This window comes from Palaemon carinicauda, chromosome 7, assembly GCF_036898095.1.
Source record: "Palaemon carinicauda isolate YSFRI2023 chromosome 7, ASM3689809v2, whole genome shotgun sequence".
NCBI lineage: Eukaryota > Metazoa > Arthropoda > Malacostraca > Decapoda > Palaemonidae > Palaemon > Palaemon carinicauda.
The window spans coordinates 163,383,099-163,403,865 of record NC_090731.1 but is presented as its reverse complement, the minus strand read 5'-3'; the positions used below and the strand labels follow the sequence as shown (position 1 = coordinate 163,403,865).

The 20,767-nt window shown below is 41.7% G+C and overlaps 1 long non-coding RNA gene and 1 other non-coding gene across 3 annotated transcripts in view; both read left to right on the top strand.

The window, feature by feature from the left end:
* The first annotated feature begins 3,225 nt into the window (after positions 1–3,225).
* LOC137644118 (uncharacterized) overlaps positions 3,226–20,767 on the top strand; it is a 98,758-nt gene continuing 81,216 nt past the window's right edge. For both annotated transcript variants that reach the window (XR_011045135.1, XR_011045134.1), the window contains exon 1: positions 3,226–3,365. This is a non-coding gene — a long non-coding RNA (uncharacterized lncRNA). The remainder of the gene's footprint in view (positions 3,366–20,767) is intronic.
* Positions 17,350–17,456, top strand: LOC137644693 (U6 spliceosomal RNA). The gene has a single exon (XR_011045179.1). It is a non-coding gene; the product is annotated as a U6 spliceosomal RNA (small nuclear RNA).

Sequence of the window (20,767 nt, the reverse complement as noted above, 5' to 3'; positions counted from 1 at the left end):
ATTCTTAATACAGAAAATGACCAATAATTTTTACTTTTTTTATAATTAGCTTTGTTGATAAAATTTCAGTGATACAGAATTCTACTGTAATTCATTCGTGAATTATCATTAATTTCTAGTAAAACTAATTGGTAAGATATGTTTATCTCAAATAGACTCTATGAATGAATAGTTTATGTTTATATATGAATTATTGAATAGTTTTATGTTAAACCTACACGGTAATAAATCATAGTACATAATTACTTGTAAAATGTATCTGAAACAAAGAGAGGTTTTCAAGAAATTACAAGCAATATTTCAAACTAATTTTACTGGATATTTTAAAAAGAAAATTAAAACAACTGCAGATTTCAGTTATATAATTATTCGCATTTCCTCGGAGGTCTTGTTAGATTGAAGGTCATTGATGTGCAAAAGAGAATTTCTTTATTAAGAGTAACATAAGTCAGGAAAATAATCTTACTTTGACTAGGATCAGTCCTAACATTTAGGTTGTTTTTCTGATGAGTTAAAACTTGAATAAGGATAGCTATATTTTGGAAGTCTGCATCTCTTTAAGTGCAAATGTGTCCAAAAATACAGTGTAAATAAAAACTTATAAAACCTGTGTACTTCATCTATTTACCTTTTACTTTCGGAATTAATGAGATGCTTAAAACTAATTTACAATGGCAAACAAAGAATAAAATGTAATATAATTATAAAACACAGAAATCTGATACTGTAGTTGCATAGCAATCGGATACTGATGTTCTTAATGGTTCGGGTAATAGATGAGAAGCCCTGATCTACTGTTAATAACCATATCCGGTGAATATGGAAATGGTTCGGGTAATAGATAAGAAGCCCTGATCTACTGTTAATAACCATATCCGGTGAATATGGAAATGGTTCGGGTAATAGATAAGAAGCCCTGATCTACTGTTAATAACCATATCCGGTGAATATGGAAATGGTTCGGGTAATAGATTAGAAGCCCTGATCTAATGTTAATAACCATATCCGGTGAATATGTAAATGGTTCGGGTAATAGATGAGAAGCCCTGATCTACTGTTAATAACTATATCCGGTGAAAATGTAAATTTTGTTGCATTAGGTAGGCTTATCAAGCTCTGAAATAAAATTTCAGAAATAAGTTCAAGAAAGAAGACTGGAAGAAGAATTTTTTCATAATTTGGAGATTATTCACTCATAATAATGTATGGAGTAGCCTGTAATGTGATTATTACAACTCATGTTACGGTTGTGGGAGTTGATAATTTCTTATTGTGCATATTATTATTATTATCACTAGCCAAGCTAGAATGCAATTTAGAAAAGCATTATGCTTTAAGCCCATGGACTCCAAAAGGGAAAATAGCCCAGTGAAGAAAGAAAATCTAAGGGGACAGAATAATGTACCCTCTAGCAAGAGAACTCTAACCCAAGACAGTGGAAAACCATGGTACAGAGGCTACAAAAGACTATGAACAAAGGTTTGATTTTGTAGTCTCCTAGTAGAAGAGTTACTTATAGCTAAAGAGAGACTTCTACCCTTGCCAAGAAGAAAGTAGCCACTAGACAACTACAGTACAGTAGTTAACCCCTTGAGTAAATAAGAACTGTTTGGTTAGCTTGGTATTGTGAGGTGTATGAGGAGAGAGGAGAATAAGTAAAGAATAGCCCAGAATATTCAGTGTAGACAGAAAAAATGAGCTGTAACCAGAGAGAGACCCAATTTAGTACTATCTGACAAAAGGACCCAATAACACTCTAGCAGTAGTATCTCAATGGGTGACTGGTGCCTTGGTCAACCTACTATTTACAATTCTTATGTGCTTGTGGCAGCTTTTTTCTTAGACTTCAGTAACACAATGGCTGCTGCTTGTGTAAGAAGTGGTTGTGGTGTAAACATTAATTGTTTTAAAGCCTATTAAGTAAGAAATCAGACTTCAATCTACCTTTTATCCATTAAAAAGTAATCTAATCCTTTCCACTGATAATGGTTCATGAAAAAAGAGTAAATTAATTAAACAGTAAATTCAGTAAGAAACAAATTTCCCAAAACTTATGGAGTGTGTTAAGCTGTGAAATGTTCAATGGGAGACAAGGACAAGATACTCTCTGGCTCTGTACCAGGTAGGTTATGAGGTGAAAGGTTACAATGGAGTGAATTCTGTAATTGGTACTTATGGTACTGGAGATCAAATTAGGTGGGATGGTATCTAGTGTGAGATGTTCCCCTGGTCGGGTAATCTATAGGCCTAAGCTGTGGATATTACACAAAAGGACCAGACCATCTATAGTGAAAAATATTCAAGTTAGGACCTAGCATACAGTGTTAAGTTTGGATTGCAACACTTTATTTCATACAACTTTTGGGCCTATTTAGTACAATATCTGTCCTTTATAACTTGTAATTCTGTACACTCGTTTGGTGTAGCCCACCCCAAAAATGTGATTTCCTGCTGTTATACTTCCATGTTTGTTATATAATATATAGTGGACTTGGAAAAATAAGATAAGGAATAGTTTTCACCAACAGTTATCAGAAATACTGTACACTAAATATGAGATAACCAGTTGAAAAATTCTGTCTGGAACTTTCACTTAATAGGATTAGGAACTGTTGAATTCAAATAAAAATATCTCAAGTTAAATATATTTGTAGCGTTACACATTTGCTGTTCAGATATACTTTGAGGTACAGTACATTGTACAGTACAATGAGTAAGGACACAACGTTCAAGACTGGGCTAGATGAGAATGTTTAGTTTCAATGTTTACAGGTAAAGATTTGTCGAATATTTACCAACGCTGCTATAGTAATCATACTTTGCAATTCCTTTAAACTTAAATTAGGCCAACAAATGCTTTCTCATTTGGGAAACGTCTTCCTTGTAAAACACTCCCACTTACTTAACCTAACCTAGGATTACGCCATGTTCTTATACATATCTGAATAGTGTATTGTGCTCACTGACAGTTCAAGGCATTTGTAATTGTTTGCCAATAATGTGTACATATAATAATAAAATGATGGGTCATGATACTCTGAAATTGAAATCTTGGTAAAGCACTAGCCATTAATGGCAAAGTGTCCATCTTTGTAAGTTTGTACATAGAGGTCTCTGGTTAGTCGATGGCAAATACCAAGAATGTTATTGTTCCTGTTACTGCTGCTATTGAATCATTGCTTTATAAACAAAATCCATGATATGACAGAATCCACTTTAGTTACAGTTCAGTTGTGTTTACATGTGGTGACATTGAACATACCAATTCAACTTAAGGTAAACATGGTGCTTTAAAAGTTATTAATAATTAATTCACTGGATAACAACGCTTTATGAAACAGTCACAGAAGTTTAACCTGATGCAGGTAATTAATAATGATAATGCTAAGGGTTAATGAAATTCGTTACCAAAAGCAAATCTTACTGAAAGATATAATTTCGTGATTAACATAGTGGCCATGTGAATTACGTTCTGTAGTTACACTGTACAGTTCTAGATTGTGTATAGGTTATAGCGTAATTAAAAGAGATTGTACACACTGGGTTATATCAGTTCACGATGTCTATAGCATAAAATAAATTTTGATGAGGTCTTTGTGTAGCTTATATGCAAGCTCACAGGCACGTTCACATCTGGATATGTGTGGCCCTGCTTTTATGTACACACACATACAAATATATGCATATATATATATATATATATATATATATATATATATATATATATATATATATATATATATATATATATATATATATATATATATATATATATATACATACCCATATTTAACCAAGATATTTATCTTTATCAACTAGAAAATTAATCTCAGACAAACAAAATTATAGTTTTAAATAAATAGCCTACTCATAAAATTAGCAAAAGGGGGTTGATCGACAGAATATAATGCAGTATTATTATAGAAATACACTGGACAAACTAAACTTGCCCCTTTATGATAGTGTTCTGAAAGATAATGATGGAGATGATAGTAGTAGTAAAGATAATATAATGATAATAATAATAATAACGAAAGTAATCTTGATAATTAAACAACGGTAATGTAATTGAATTAATCTAATTTAATTCTTTTCAATTTAGCCATGCTTCCGTAGGCCTATCCTGCTAAATTTTATTTATTAATTAGAGCCGTAATTATCAGTGTTTTAGTTATCCATAAAGATAGTTTTCTTTCAATGTGCTATAATAAAAGAAAACTAGTCTAAGGCGATATCAGGCGTTTCTTACTAAATTAAAGAACCTATGTATGATAATCTCTATAATACCTTACCCAAAGCTTTGCAGTAAGCCATCTCGAATTCACCTTATGATCAATATTTTGTTTTCCTGTTTGAAACACCTGACAAAATCCGAAAATTTTTCTTTAATTTTATTTTTAGCAGCATGTTTTTAGAAGTATTTTTTCTAGTTATCAGACGCTTTCTGTGTTTCATATAATGAATTGTAAAATAGACCATATCTTGCTTGTCAAAAGCAACGCGTTTAAGATTTTGTTTTTCCGTTATTATCGGTTATTCATATGACTGTTTTACGAGAGAGAGAGAGAGAGAGAGAGAGAGAGAGAGAGAGAGAGAGAGAGAGAGAGAGAGAGAGAGAGAGAGAGAGATTCTTTACACCCTCATTTCTTAGTTTTAGTTTTGTTGCTTTATCTCTAAAAAAATCGTATTAATATTGGACGTTGTCTAAATTAGAATGAAAAAATGACATAAGGTAGATAGGGAACTGTGGCAACGTCAGTACAGATTGTCTTGAAAAAAAAAAAAAAAAAAAAAAGCTTGATTTTCGGCTATAACCAGTCCAATTTGCAAATCAAATTAAAGTTAAAATCCGAAATATTTATCAATATTAATAATTTCATTAAAAGTAGCATATGAAGGTGCTGACAACAAGTCTACCCAGCAGTGTTTTGCACAATCTACAATACAGTACAACTGGTGTGTATCGCAGTCCTTGACCGTGTAGGAAGTTCCCTAATATCTTAGATAGAGAGGTCAGTCCTATAATTATTTATGTTCCTAATATACCATGGTAAGTTCCGGTAAAATGTTAATTAATTCATGGTAAATAGTTTACAGTTTTTTGTTACTAAGGTTTCGTTGTAGAAATCAGGGTATCGTTACATCAGGGATGTTTGGGAACTGAGAAGGCGTCATCGTGACTAGAAATATTGGTTTCATTGTATATTATTACATGGTTGTGACACTATCTTTATGGAAATCGTCCAATACACATTAAAATACATTAGCAAACCCACCTACGTTCTCTGAAAAGATTATTCGTTACTAATGCAACATTACCCACTTTCGTAGGGGTTGGTCACTAGGCCTATGTGTAGGCATCTTAGGTTAGGTTGGGACCCTTAGTTGGTGAATATATGATACATTAATTTCTAGTTAAATACTTGGTCCATATACTCTAAAATGCTGTCGAGACCCCAGTAATAACCAAGATTCTTCTTATATTTAAAAATTTTCAATTCAATGACTATAGACATTAATTTCCAATTTTCTGTAGCCTATTGGAAATGGTTTCCACTACCATTTTTCTTCTAAGTGGTCAGTCTGAGGATTTATACTTCACATATGCGTTTTTTTTATGTTCATTGATGTTTTAACCTATTTGCCATATTGTTGGAAAGGCATACAGTACTTTTATACTTTTGAAGTTATAATGGTGATTGAAATTCGGTGATATGACTGAAAAGCAATGTTTCAGAAAGGAAGTCTGTCAGATGCCAGTACAGGGATACAGTGTTGTTTAGAGTAAGGTAAGGATATGAAGTCTTGAGGGAGGATAACCAGTCGGGTGTAGTCCCCCCTCCCCAATCTGGAAAAGGACGGTTGTTTTAGGTTAGGTTAGGTAGGAAGCTGGAGGCTTTGTAGTTTGTTGGGACAGAGTGAAAAATCACAATTTACAGACACAAGAACATCACCTAACCGGATGTTTCCTACCTAACCTAACCTAACCTAGGAGCCGTATCCTTAGACTGCTGTACTCTTATCTTACTCTGTCCCAACAAGCTACATTCATCCCAGGAAGCTTAGTATAGGGTATATATCTCGCGTTTTTTTTCCATCTCGAAGTATGGTTTTTTTCACTCGTAGAATCTTGTAGTTCAGATTTCTTTAATTTTGTAAATACCAATTTCTGCCAAATATAAAAATTGCTCTAATCACTTTATAACGAACGCATTATTTTGATAATTATTTATTTGACCCCACCCAGCAATTTTTGTATGCAAAAGAGATTTTCATGTCCATTTTCTTATTTTGTGTTTTAATGGTATCATCTACCAAACTCTAGTTTTCCTATTACCACCATCTTACATACCCTACAGTAATGGGAGTCCTCTGGTGGGAAAATTAAAACGCAATTTGTTGAAGATAACAACAGGAAAATCTCACAAAACAACAAGAAAATTACCAGAAAATGGTTTTTTATGCAGAAGTAATAGTGAAACAACACGTATGGTGTGACTGCAGCTGAGTTAGCTCTTTCGAGCACAGTTTTCTTATTAGCACAATTTCTCTACGATGATTTAGAAAAATGACCATAAGGAAAGCTGCGACTTTGTCAAGTCTGAGATATCTTAACATGGTCCAATCATAAGATCATGATTGGCTGCCACTCGAATGTTCTCTGCTCTGCCATTGCTTGCTTTGATCACAAATTAACGTTATGTCATTGCTCCCCTGTTCTGGCAAGTGGTACGTGGATGTGCTGCACGCGCTAGCCGCATCAGTCACTATTTAAGGTACCATAATTCTCTGTAAAATGTTTTATTATTAAGCTGACCGGGAATGCCATATTGTCTTCCCTTATTAGCTGGAGTGATGTTTCTGGATGATGAGTAGCAATAGCTAGTACTGTACTGTATTAAGCTTACAAACTTTGCCGTGAACGTAAACTGTAAGACTTACAACACTTGGGACACTTGAATTCTTTTGAAAGAACACCATGGTTATGTAGAAATGTCATAAGTTTCGGAATTATTACGTAAAAAAGCCTTTTGTTCTGGCGTAGATACAAACCCTCCGCTATTTATAGGGGTATACTTTCGGCGTAGCTGCAAGACGAGCCATAATAATTATAGTGAGGGACAACTACCCCATCCGCTAGTTAGCGGGGGGGGGGGGGGGGGATGTAGACTGGCTACCCCACTCACTCACACCTCTTGGCTGAGTAACCACTTTACTTTTTGGCTCGGTAGAGGACGGACATGCTGCCGTGCTCTCCCGCAATGACTTGCCTTGATTTTTTTTTCTTTTTTTTTTCCTCGTGTGTGTTTTCATTTTATCTTATACTGTACATATATTTTTGGCCAGAGGCCATGTCGTCTTGATGGAAGTTCCTATTAGGTAGCTTTCTAGGGTATATTTGACTACAGTGATATTCCCAGAGAATTTTACCTTAAGGTATCCAGAATTCTAACTCCTGGAGCGAATATCCCTAAATAATCTCACAGGGATATCGCATAATATCAGAGGACGTATTCTTGACACGTCGCATAGCTATCTTCACCCCGAACAGTATTAACGCTTCGAGGGGGTATAGTGACAAGAATCTGAAACGAGAATGAAAAGAGAGCCGCTCATAAGGCATCTCTCCTATTCCGTTTCCAGTGTGTATCTGACCAAGGCGGCAGCGCCCTCTTCATTCCTTTTCGTGTAGCTCTCAAAAAGTGGGGCTTAGATCTCAAGAGAAAGTCTTCTCCGGATGAGGGTCCCCAACCCAAGAGGAAAACAAAAAGGTCTAGGCCATCCTCTCGGCCGGCTAAACCCTACCGACAACAACAACTTCCTGTGACCGCGGTGCTTCAGATAGTGGCACAACCTCCAATCACGTACCAGCTGGTACCTCAACAAGTGGCGACACAGTCGCCAGTTTTTAACCCAGCCTTCGAAAGGCAGACTTCTTCCTTTCGTTCGAGAGCTAGAGGAACAGCCAGAGGTTCTTCTAGACGCCCTTCAAGAGGAAGGGGATACAGGGGAGGACGCGGTCAAGGAGGCAAGGCCTCAGGTCCACAACAGCAGAAGTAAGATACTTCCAGTAGGAGGAAGACTACAGCTATTTAGGGATCGCTGGACCTTCGATCCCTGGGCCCACAGCCTAATTAAAAATGGACTAGGTTGGAACTGGAGCAGTCCTCCACCTCAATTTCCTCAATTCTTCCAACACTCATCCCCCGTTCTGGAAGAATATGTCTGAGAACTCTTAGACAAAAGAGTAATCCGGAAAATTAAGTCCATAAAATTCCAAGGAAGGCTTTTTGTGTTCCAAAGGACTCAGAAAAACTCGGAGTTATTCTAGACTTGTCGCCACTCAACAAGTTCATAGTGAACTACAAGTTCAGAATGCTCACGCTTCAGCACATAGGACCCTACTGCCCAGAAGGGCATATACTGTCTCTATAGACTTGTCTGACGCTTATTGGCACGTTCCAATTAATCGTCACCTCTCCTCCTACCTAGGCTTCAAGTTACATAGAAAACTTTACGCCTTCAGAGCCATGCCTTTAGGGCTAAACATAGCCCCAAGGATTTTCACGAAGCTCGCGAACGCAGCCGTCCATCAATTACGCCTAAAGGGGGTCCAAGTAGTAGCCTACTTGGACGACTGGTTGGTGTGGGCAGCATCCAGGACAGAATGTATGCAAGCTTCTAAGATAGTGATCCAGTTCCTGGAACATCTGGGATTCAAGATCAACATCAAAAAGTCTCGTCTTTCTCCAGCTCCAAAAATTTCAGTGGTCGGGAATCCACTGGAATTTGGAGTCACATCGGCTTTCCATTCCTAGTAAGAAGAGGAAAGAAATAGCAGGATCTGTCAAGAGACTATTGAAATCCAAACAGATATCAAGACGCCAACAGGAGAGAGTGCTGGGCTCTCTACAGTTTGCTTCGATAACAGATCCAGTGCTAAGAGCACAGCTTAAGGATCCAACAGGAGTCTGGAGAAAATACGCATCAAACGCGCGAAGAGATCTAATAAGACAACTACCGACTCGACTGCGAACGCTTCTTGTGACAGCGGACGCTCTATCTAGGTTTACACCTATAGTTTCAGAATGGCCCCTTGACGCAGGATCGTTCTCCTTCATCTCGAGTCAAGTCCCAGAGCTGCAGATAGACCTCTTTGCGACGAAAGACAACAAGAAAATAGATCGTTACGTGTCCCCTTACGAGGATCCGTTAGCGGAGGCAGTGGACGCTATGTCCCTGGACTGAAACAGATGGTCCAGTATCTATCGGTTCCCTCCGCACAACCTCCTTTTGAAGGTCCTCGATAAGCTGAGATCCTTCAAAGGGAAAGCAGCAATAGTGGCCCACAAGTGGCCAAATAGCGTGTGGTTCCCTCTGGCATTGGAACTACGACTAAAATTCGTACCGCTACCTGATCCATCCCTGTCTCAGCGAGTACAGAAGTAGACTGTCTTCGCTCCATCACAGAAAACACGGAACCTACATCTCATGATTTTCTCTCCTTAACGATGAGAAAAAGATTCGGTGTTTAAAAAGTCAGTTTATACTGTTGGAGGAAACCAGAAGACATTATGAGGCTTCAGGTAAGAAATAGCTATCCTTTGTCAAGGCGAAGAAACCGAAAGAAATCCCGACAGATTCCTATTTATCATTCTTCATTCACCTTCATGAGCAAGGTTTAGCAGCCAACACAATTCTATTTTTCAATCCTGCCTTGACAAGTCAGATACCATATGCCTTACAGGTCGACCTTTCTAACGACGATCTTAATGAACTGGCCCTTCAGCGCTTCCAAAGACCCTTTGCATGGTCATTAGATATGATTCCTCATTGTGTTTAAATAATGAACAATGAGGAATGTGCTTAGAAGGTTTTGAATTGAAGTTATATTTCTGTTTGTACTCGCTTTGGGGGCCAGAGTTATGAAATAGTGGCTCTCTCTAGAGAGGAAGGCCATGTCCAGTTCTTGGAGGGAGAACTGAATCTATTTCCAGACCCAACGTTTCTTACCAGGAACAAGCTACCCACCAACAGGTGGGGTCCCTAGAGAATCTGCCCTCTGAAGGAAGATGCATCTCTATGTCCAGTGGAGTGCCTAAAGGTCTATCTTCATAGAACTTCAGACTTTATGGGAGGACAGCTGTTCAGAAGAGAAACCCTGGGTTCAAAGTTATCTATAACTAAGGGCGAAATTCACCCGTGTTATTCGCAGAACGGATCCAGACAGTACACCCGTTAGTCATGATCCGAGGAAAGTTGCCTCTTCCATAAAATTTCTTTAATTATATGGACTTTGAACATCCTTGTTTGCACACCGGCTGGTTGTCATACAAGGCGTTCTTTATGCACTATGCGAAGCAAGTGGAGCAACTTACGAGATCTGTGGTAGCAGCAGGTAGAATTCTTTAACCTTCTGTTTTAAGTCTGCGAGGAACAGTGTATAATTAATTTGTTACTACACGCTGAGCGATAGGCCACGAAAGTGTCCTTACGAACTGTTCCATTGACGTCAGTAATCTATAGCATAATACGGACACTTGTGCCAAGCGTTTTTTACGCTAGTTTATGTGAACAGTATACAGACTTTTTCATTATTATTAATAATTCAATTGAAGTGGCAAATCTGTTTCCTAGTAGATGAAACAATATTTTCTGTTGACTGTTTTTCTTTATGCTTTTACGCATATCATCCACATTTTATAAATGTTGATCTGATATGTGCGTTTATTAAATTTTAATTAACTAGTTCATAGTCTTATTCGCCCACACTCATTTTATTAGAAATGTACTGAGCATTAAGATTAAAATATGGATATTTTTATCATGGTATGTCTTTCGAGACTGTTCCCTGATTCAAGCAAAAGTCCACTCACTCTAACCCTTCCTTGGAAGGGTTGACGTGGTACCCTAACGGGTTGGTGGCAAAGAGGCAAAATTTTTTTATATACGGATACAACCATTATCCAATAGTTTATAAGAGTAGTCACATTGGGGAAGGTGTCACAAATTCATTCTGACATTGGTGACTCTTATACAAACTTTGCTTTATATTGTATAGGGCGAGACCACTATACAAGCTTGTCATTTTGTCATCCATAAATATTTATGTACTCCTCGAGACTTTTTCCAGAGTCTAGTACGACTCTTCCCTGTAGGGGGCAGGAAGCACTAACATAGTTCATGCTAAAATGAAATGATGTATGACGGTAACATCATAGGTCTCTAGGTCAAGACGGACCAGGAAAATACTTTCTTGAGAGTACGGCACTGATTGAGAATCCACAGATACAGTAATGCTCTGGTAAACTTCCATCAGGACGACATGGCCTGAGCCCAAAAAACGGATTTTGAGCGAAGCGAAAAATCTATTTTTGGGTGAGATAGCCATGTCGTCCTGATGGACCCGCCCTTCCTTTTATTGTAAAAGGGCCTGTTGACCCTCCCTATAGTACAGTATCTGTTACACCTCGTATATCACTACAAGGAATAAAGAGGGCGCTGCCGCCTTGGTCAGATACACACTGGAAATGGAATAGGAGAGATGCCTTATGAGCGGCTCTCTTTTCATTCTCGTTTCAGATTCTTGTCACTATACCCCCTCGAAGCGTTAATACTGTTCGGGGTGAAGATAGCTATGCGACGTGTCAAGAATACGTCCTCTGATATTATGCGATATCCCTGTGAGATTATTTAGGGATATTCGCTCCAGGAGTTAGAATTCTGGATACCTTAAGGTAAAATTCTCTGGGAATATCACTGTAGTCAAATATACCCTAGAAAGCTACCTAATAGGAACTTCCATCAGGACGACATGGCTACCTCACCCAAAAATAGATTTTTCTCTTCGCTCAAAATCCGTTATGCGTGTTTATATGTATAAATGGAAATATTCTTTTATGTTGTTAGATACTCGTAACTTTAATTACTGTTGACAACGTGTCCGACGGCCTACGCCGTGAGGGAGTTGTCATTGTGTTGATACTACTCCCCTACCCTGTGCTGATGGTCGGCAGGTTCTCAACACTCCTGTGTGTTTGTTTCATTACCGAGTTAGTGTATAACAGTTCGGCTTCATTTCGAGGAATTATCTTATAAGGAAGGTGACTTCTTCCCTGAATAGTTCATGTTGTGCAGTGGAGCATGAATTTTAATTAATCACAACTTTTATTTTCTTTTCTACAGATAGCAACAACGTAGAACAAGGGTTGTTGATGGGAAGCAGACGAGTTTGCTTCTGCTACCTCGTCGCCGAAGACTGTGCCTCTTTCCCTTGAACTGGGGAAAAGAAAGTCTAAGGCTTGTTCGTCCCTCGAGGGGAACTTCTTTCTCTCTCGTTCACGAGATAGATTATTACGCCTATGCGTTTTCCCCATAGAGCTGGGAGAAAGCTTGTCTTAGGCGATGTCCTCCTTTGGGAGGACTTCTCCCTCGTGAGGATTTCTCCCTCGTTCGCTAGAGATATTATTATGCCTACGCTTTTTTCCCATAGAGCTGGGAGAAACCTTGTCTAAGGCAATCTCCTTCGGGAGAAGTTTCCTTGTTTGCGAGAAATAACCTAAAGGAGTTTGGTGATCCACCAGGGGCGATGGCAGAGCTTTCTCCGAAGCAGGTTTCCTCTTCGGGGGAATCTCTCGTTCTCGAGAGAAGACCGCCTCTGGGCATCGGCGGTCTCCCCTTACACTTATGGTTTCCCTTCAGGGGCGGAGCAAAAGCCTTATCTTAAGCGACGTTCTCCTTCGGGAGAACAAATCTCCCCTGCGGAGGTGTTATCTTTAGATCTTTAAACCTGCTGGTTCTCCTTGACCCTTTGGGGTCTCATTACGATCACCCTTTGGATTGCTCGTCATGTTGATCCTGCGGGTTCTCTTGACATAGGAATCCTTCGGAACTCCATCGCGCTGATCCTTCGGGCTCACGCGACTCGAAACCTTCGGGTTTCAGTTACGCTGAACGTAACAATGGTGACGTTGAGCCTTTGGGACCTCATGCCATCAATCACGCTGACCTTTTGGGAGCTCGTGACCGAGGAACCTCGGTTCCTCGTTACTCAACCCTTGCGCTCTCGAACTTTAGCTTCGCTGAACCCTTTAGCTCTCGTAACTTTAACTACGCTGAACCCATGGGCTCTCATAACTTTAGTCACTCTGACACTTCGGTGTTTGTGACAGGGAAACTTCGGTTTCTCATTACGCTGACCCTTCGGGGTCTCGTAACATTAGTTACGCTGAACCTTTGGGCTCTCGTAACCTTAGTTACGCTGAACCCTTGGGCTCTCGTAACCAGTCACTCTTAACACTTCGGTGTTTTGTGACAGGGAAATTTCGGTTTCTCGTTACGCTGACCCTTCGGTGTCTCGTAACATTAGTAGTGCTGAACCCTTGGCCTCTCGTAACCTTAATTACACTGAACCCTTTGGCTCTCGTAACTTTAGTCACTCTGAGACTTCGGTGTTTTGTGACAAGGAAACTTCGGTTTCTCGTTGCACTGATCCTTCGGGGTCTCGCAACACGGGCTACGTTAGGCCTTTGGTCTCTCGTGCCCTTAGTCACGCTGACCCTTCGGGGTCTCGTGACAGAGAACTTCGGTTTTTCGTTGCGCTGACCCTCCGGAGTCTCGCAACACAGTTCACGTTGAACCTTGGGGTTCGCGTGACCATAGTCATTACTAATATGACAGAGAGTTTGCGGACTCTTGTTGTGTTGATCGTCCGCACTCGCACAACACAGGCTATCGTGAACCTTCAGGTGAGCGTAGCAGTGAGTACTCTCGCCACACTGAGAGCTCTCGTGCGCACGACCAAGTTGGCGCTCACGGCCGATTTGGCGCGCACAGCCGATTTGGCGAGCCCGGCCGATCTGGCGGTCACAGCCGATCTGGCGCGCACAACTCTAATAACAAAGAGTTTTTTCAAATTCTCGTCGCAAGTGTTCGCGCGCGCAAGAACACGGAGGGATACCTGCTACCTAGGGGTTTCCGATTCTACATGTAACTGTGACACCCCCGGTAGGTATGGGTAGTTAACCCTCGCTAAATTTAAATGGCTCGTCATTTCAGCTTCGCAAAAAGTAATTCCTCTAAATGAATAGCTAAGGTTTGTGTTGTTAGGAAAAATACAAATTATCTTCGAATTTGTCATGTTAGCCTGCCCTTCACAGAAGGTGAAGAAAAACAAAAAAATACTTGCACGCTATTTTGTTTTTTCCTCAACTGTTTATGACTGCTATCATCTTTGAAAGGAAACCCCTCACGCTTGTGATAGCGAGCATCCTTTGGAACGTCACTGTTATGAGGGCGTTTTTTGAAACTTTGCATCCCGAGCATTGTTTGGAACGTTAACTCATTTTGTTCATTATCGCAAATCTATTAGCAATCTTTTGCTCTTATAGTAGCTCCATCTCTCTAGTATGCCCTCTCAGTAGATCAATACAGTACTAGGTATGCCACTAGGTGCTTGTGCGCTCTTGAGATAACCAAATGTACCCAATCACAAGTTGCAACCTTAGCTGCTCAGGTTGTTACTTGTGACCAATTCCGGCACCCCCTCGCCTGCTCGTGATGAGTCATGCACCCTCTCGCCTGCTCGGGATCCGTCGCGCACCATCTCACGTGGTCGCCATCGGTCGCACACCCTCTCACCTGGCCACGATCGGTCGCACACCCTCTCGCCTGGCCACGATCGGTCGCACACCCTCTCGCCTGGCCACGACCGGTCGCAAACCCTCTCGCCTGGCCACGACCGGTCGCAAACCCTCTCGCCTGGCCACAATCGACGCACACCCTCTCGCCTGGCCACAATCGGTCACACACCCTCTCGCCTGGCCCCGATCGGTCGCACACCCTCTCGCCTGCCCATGATCGGTCGCACACCCTCTCACTTGGCAGCTATCGGTCGTACACATTCTCGCCTACCCCCGGGTGATCGCACACCCTCTCTTCGGCCCGCGATCGGTCACGCACCCTCTCGCCAGCCTGCGGTCGGTCGTGCACCCTCCTACCGGCCTGCAATCAGTCACGCACCGTCTTGCCGCCCCATGATCGGTTGCGCACCCTCTCACTGGCCCGTCGTCGTCCCGCGATGGGTCACGCACCCTTTCACTGGCCCGTGATCGGTGGCTCACCCTTTCTTTAACCCGTGATCGGTGGCTCGCCCTCTCTTTAACCCGCGATCGGTGTCACACCCTCCCTTCGGCCCACGATCGATCTCGCGGCCTATGATCGGCTGTGCACCCTCTCGCCGCCCCGTGATCAGTCACGCACCCTCTCACTGGCCCGTGATAGGTGGCGTACCCTCTCTTTGACCCGTGATCGGTGTCGCACCCTGTCTTCGGCCCGCGATCGGTCTCGCACCCTCTCGCCTGCTTGTGATTGGTCGCACACCCTCTCGCCTGGCCGCTATTGGTCGTGCACCTTCTCGTCTGTCCCCGATTAATCGCACACCCTCTCGCCGGCCCGCGATCAGTCCCGCACCCTCTAGCCGGCCCGCAGTCGGTTGTGCACCCTCTCACCGGCCCGCGATCGGTCCCGCACCCTCTTGCCGCCCCTTGATCAGTTGCGCACCTTCTCACTGGCCCGTCGTCGCCCCGCGATCGGTCACGCACCCTCTCACTGGCCCGCGATCGGTGGCTCACCCTCTCTTTAACTTGCGATCGGTGTCACACCTTCTCTTCGGCCCACGATCGATCTCGCACCGTCTCGCGGCCTATGATCAGCTGTGCACCCTCTTGCCGCCCCATGAACGATCACGCACTCTCTCACTGGCCCGCGATAAGTGGCGTACCCTCTCTTTGACCCACGATTGTTGTCGCAGTCTCTCTTCGGCCCGGGATCGGTCTCGCACCCTCTTGTGGCCCATGATCGGTCTCGCACCCTCTTGTGGCCCATGATCGGCTGTGCACCCTCTCGCCGGCCCGCGATCGGTTGCGCATCTCTCGCCGGCCAGGGATCGGTTGCGCATCTCTCGCCGGCCCGGGATCGGTTGCGCATCTCTCGCCGGCCCGCGATCGGTTGCGCATCTCTCGCCGGCTCGCGATCAGTCGCGCACCCTCTTTCCAGCCCGCGATCGGTCGCTCACTCTCTTTCCAGCCCGCGATCGGTCGCTCACCGACTCGCCGGCCCGCAATCGGTCGCGCATCCTCCTGCTGGCCTATGATCAGTCGCGCATCCTCCTGCCAGCCAGCATTAGGTCGCACATCCTCCCACCCAGCGATCGGTCGCGCACCCTGTTGCCTGCCTGCTAGATTCTTTTCCCATGGGAGTATTGCTGCTAGCGTCCATACAAGTACAGTACAAACCTGAGTAGAATATCCAGCTTTGTATAGTGGGGAGAAATACAGTTACAGTCATACCTCTCGTCACAAAAGAATCTGCTTACGAAGTTTTCAAGCTGTGAAACGAGATGCGAATATTTTTATAACTCGCTTTACAAAAAATTTTTCATTTTAAGAAGAGAGATCTGCCAGCCAGGCTGAGAATAAAATAGTCACACATCAAAATGTTGAAGAAAATGGGTTAAGACAGTAGAAAATATAGCTGTAGTCTATAACAAGGGTAACTATAATAGTACAATACATATGGTACTGTATATTTTGTATATGTATAGTATTGTACTCTATGTATTGTATTATTTTCCATTTATTATTACATTACCTTGTAATAACTACTTAGTTTACAGGTATTAACAGTTAGTTTAGGTACAGTATATTGAATGGTTCAAATGTAATATAATGGTTGTACAGTATTTCATTGTGGTTATACTGTAGCTTTATTATAAGATTTAATGTGGTGTTTTGTAGGGTTTGGAACGAATTAGGCAATTTTCATGTGAAATGTGCCTCACAACACAAAAAAATCACTTTACGAAAGCCACTCCAGAATGAATTGATTTTGTGATGCTAGGCATTACTGTACTTTACTTCCAAATGGATCAGTATTCGTAGTTTTGTGCTTAGTCTAGTATTTGCACAAAGACATAACTTTGGATCAGTATTCGTAGTTTTGTGCTTAGTTTAGTAGTTGCACAAAGACATATAACTTATAGCAGATACATGCTGGTGCCCTCCATACCATTTGAACATCCCCTCCCTGATCGGTTGAGTTTTGAGCCTAGATTCTTGTTGCACTCTCTCCGAACATGTAAAGATATAATACATGCAAACACACCAATTATGCTTTCTTTCATCTCTGTCCATGAACTGTGGCTGAGCTTGGTCAAAGGATAGTTGATAAAAGACAACCATTTTTTAATAATCCAAAGGACAGTTGAGTAATAACAACCATCTATGAATATCAGAGCAATCGGGGTCAGAGGCGCAACTGGCTCAGGAGAGGATAGCTGGGCCAGGTACTGTACTTGCTTTTACAGTACATAAAAGAAAATTGTAACAATACAGAGAAGCTTAGTATAGCCCCTAAGCAAGGATGGCACGAAAAGTACTGAAGCGTTCCACAGTTCTCTCCCCTTCCACTAAGTATGGCAGTCCTCCTACAATGCTACCTGTGGAAGGATGCCTGCAACCCTGATGGAGGTGGGAAAGGTATTATGGGACAAATAGTGGACTGTGAACGTGCTCCAGTCCAGGCTCTGCCTCCCGTTCACCAACTTTTCGTCTCAAATTTGAGCATCAGCAACGTCATCATCTTGCCGTTGGGGAATGGTGAAGGACTTAGGCCTCTAGGCAGATGTTAAAGTCATGCTAGAGAAAGGGTTCTCTCCAAACTGCATGCATGTACCTCAGTGTGCGCACAAGCATGTCCGCGCGATTTCACCCACAGGTCAGTGACTGCTCCCCAGACTTCTTCAGTCGACTCTTTGACAAATTTCTCACCAGATGAAGACTCCAGACTTAGTCAGCCAGACAGTCAGACTGTTGAACCTCATGATGTCGATCGATATGAAGGATTCGTACTTCCAGATCCCGATCCATCCCGGCTTCAGGAAGTATCCCAATTTGGTCATGCTGAGCAACATGTTCTGCCAACCACATTCCAGGAGATCCTACAACTTGGTGGAATCAATTTGGGCTTATGCATGTAGGTTCTCCAGCACCTCCACTCAGAGACAGACTGTTCGTGCAAAGTTGCGTGAGAGATGTCAGGATACTTCTTGGAATCATTAACTTTGGTGTGCCAAATCAAGTGGGCTATCTTCCATGTTTGGGGGTTGGAGAAGGGAGTATTCTCCTGTAGGAGCTACTATGCCATGTTTAGCCAAATTTTACTTTACCTTTGAAAAGAAAAGCTTTACTTGGTATCGGCAGTGAGACCATCACTCAACCATTAAAGTACGGCCTTAAGGCTGAAAGTAGTTAATGTTGCCGCTTCAGTGGAGCTCTCCATGCTCATATGGAGTTTTGAATAGTCCTTTCCTGTCTGAGAAAGGGGAGACCATTACCCTTGGACATTAATAAGGTCTTGTGGTCCCTTAAGAGGACACCTTTTGAACTGTTTTGGACCAGGAGTTGTTGTGGCCTTATTGGTAACTTCTCTGCCTGGTGATCGCCAGACAGGAGTTCAATTCCCACTCAAACTCGTTAGGTCCGTTGATTGCTGCAACCTCACTATCCTTGTGAGCTGAGGATGCGTGGTATGGGGCGGCCTATAGGTCTACCTGCCGTGTTATCACCAGGGTCTTTGTGATCAACCCCAGTATGCAATGATTCATTTCACGTGTTTTCCTGTTTTCTACCCAAAAACCCTTGTCTCCCACAGTGGTTCCCCATTATCTATGCATCTATTGGCTTCTGCTAGTAATGAAGGTCAATTGTTTAGAATATACACAGAAAATTATGAAAATTTAAATTTATATTGCAACTTAGTTTGTACAATATTAGGAACTGTCCATGGAAATAATTTGTCAAAAGCTAGGAAGTCTTAAAGTTGTGAAAGTTCCACATCATTTTGTAGGTCTACGTATATCATTAGCACTCCACAACATCAAAGATCTGACACGAGAACACTTGTTGCAGAATGCCCATAGGTATTGGTAATCCACAGCACCAAGTTACCTTACACTAGCAAGAATTCATACTTTTTCTGTAAGCAATTGCTCATACTGGCTTGTATTCTATAACCTGTTTGAGATAATGCACATGAAAATTATATTACTGTACTCTAATATAAAACAAATATCAAGTCAAAACTGGAGCACCAAAAACGGTCAAATGACACGGCTTCACTTTTGAATTTGAAACTTAGTCACTAGTGCAGAGAGAAAATTACTAATTAAAGGGGAAATAAAACCCTAAACAGGTGTTTTTATTTTTTATTATTTTTTTTTCTTAAACTGCATATCCATAGTTCTACATGAAAAAATGAAATTGGATTTTCTTAACAGCAATTATGCTGTAGAACCACTAACCCCAGGAGTGCAGTCGACCCTTGATCGAACGCTATACAGGATATTACCTTTATAAAAATTATGATCTTATTCTATATTAAAAATCATAGATTAGGCTATGTTATTACAGTAATTAATTTATCTAACCAATTTTAGATTAGGCAAAATTTACCTCTGCCAGCAAAGTTGGGAGGGGGTTATGTTTTTGCAAGTTTTTTTGTGAATAACTTCCTGGCCACAATTGTACTCATAAGAGTAGTGAAACTTTCATGGGTTAATTGTTATGTTGAGACGTAGAAGTGATTCAGTTTTGAAAGTCCTAGTTCTACTTATAAAATTACTGTACTGTCAAAGTGTTCGGGCACTTTGAAACTATAATTGTTCCGTAACCGAAATACAAACCACGCTATTTACATTGGGGTTTACCTTTTAGCGCAGCTGAAATGGCGAGCCATTAGAATTTAACGAGGGTGTGTTACCTCCGCGCTAGTTAGCGGGGGGTAGGGGAGTGGTAGCTAGCTACCCCTCCCCCCCTCGCACACAGATGAGTGCTCACTTTCACTTTTGGCTCGGACTGGGACAGACGTCTCTGTCTTGGTCCTCGCTTGGCAGCCATTGTTTGTTTTGTCTTTACTTAATCGCTTACTTTTCTTTTACTCAATATATATGTAAACATGTTTTCATGTTTGTATTTATATTTGAGTATAGAAATCAGTAAGTTTCCTTTTCAGAGTTGTGTGTGTAGTGTACGATATCTCCGTGGAGTCCTCGGCAGTTAGGCCATCACGGCGTAATTTTATGGGTTGCGATCGAGTTTGACTTCGGTCTTTCTCTCTCTCTTGAGGTCGTTCACCCTTTTACTACGTGTTACTACGCCCTTGTAGCTTCCTTCCCGTGTGGGGGGGTTGCTACGCCGTACGTTTTGTCTCAATTAGTTTATGAATCTAATTGTAGTTGTTAATTTTTCAGCTTGTAGAACGATTCCTTTCGGGGTTTTCGTTCTTTCTTTAGTGTTCATTCATTTTTAAATTACATAATTACATAGTTTCATAATTATAATTGTTATAATTCTGTTTTAGTTACAGCTCTCCTTCCGTGAGTGTAAGTGGTTGTGAGGGCACGTGCCTGTTGTGTAATTCTTGTTTCCTTTCCCTCGGGATTCCTCTTCGGAGCCTTCCCGGGGGAATGAATGTGTACTAATGTTTTTTGTTTTTATTTTTTTACAGTTACCGATCTAGTTCGTTTCTGTAATATGGCTACGGTGTGAGCTGTCTTGTGGAGGCCTGGGGATTCGGCTGTTGCTCCCTCCCCTTTGGATTTTCGTCAGGGGCGTGTCTCCTTCTACTGGAAGTACTCCCGTGACGATTGACAGCTCTCCAGTTCATTTTAGAACTCAGGAGGCTTGCCTCCTTGGGTGGGTAACTTTCC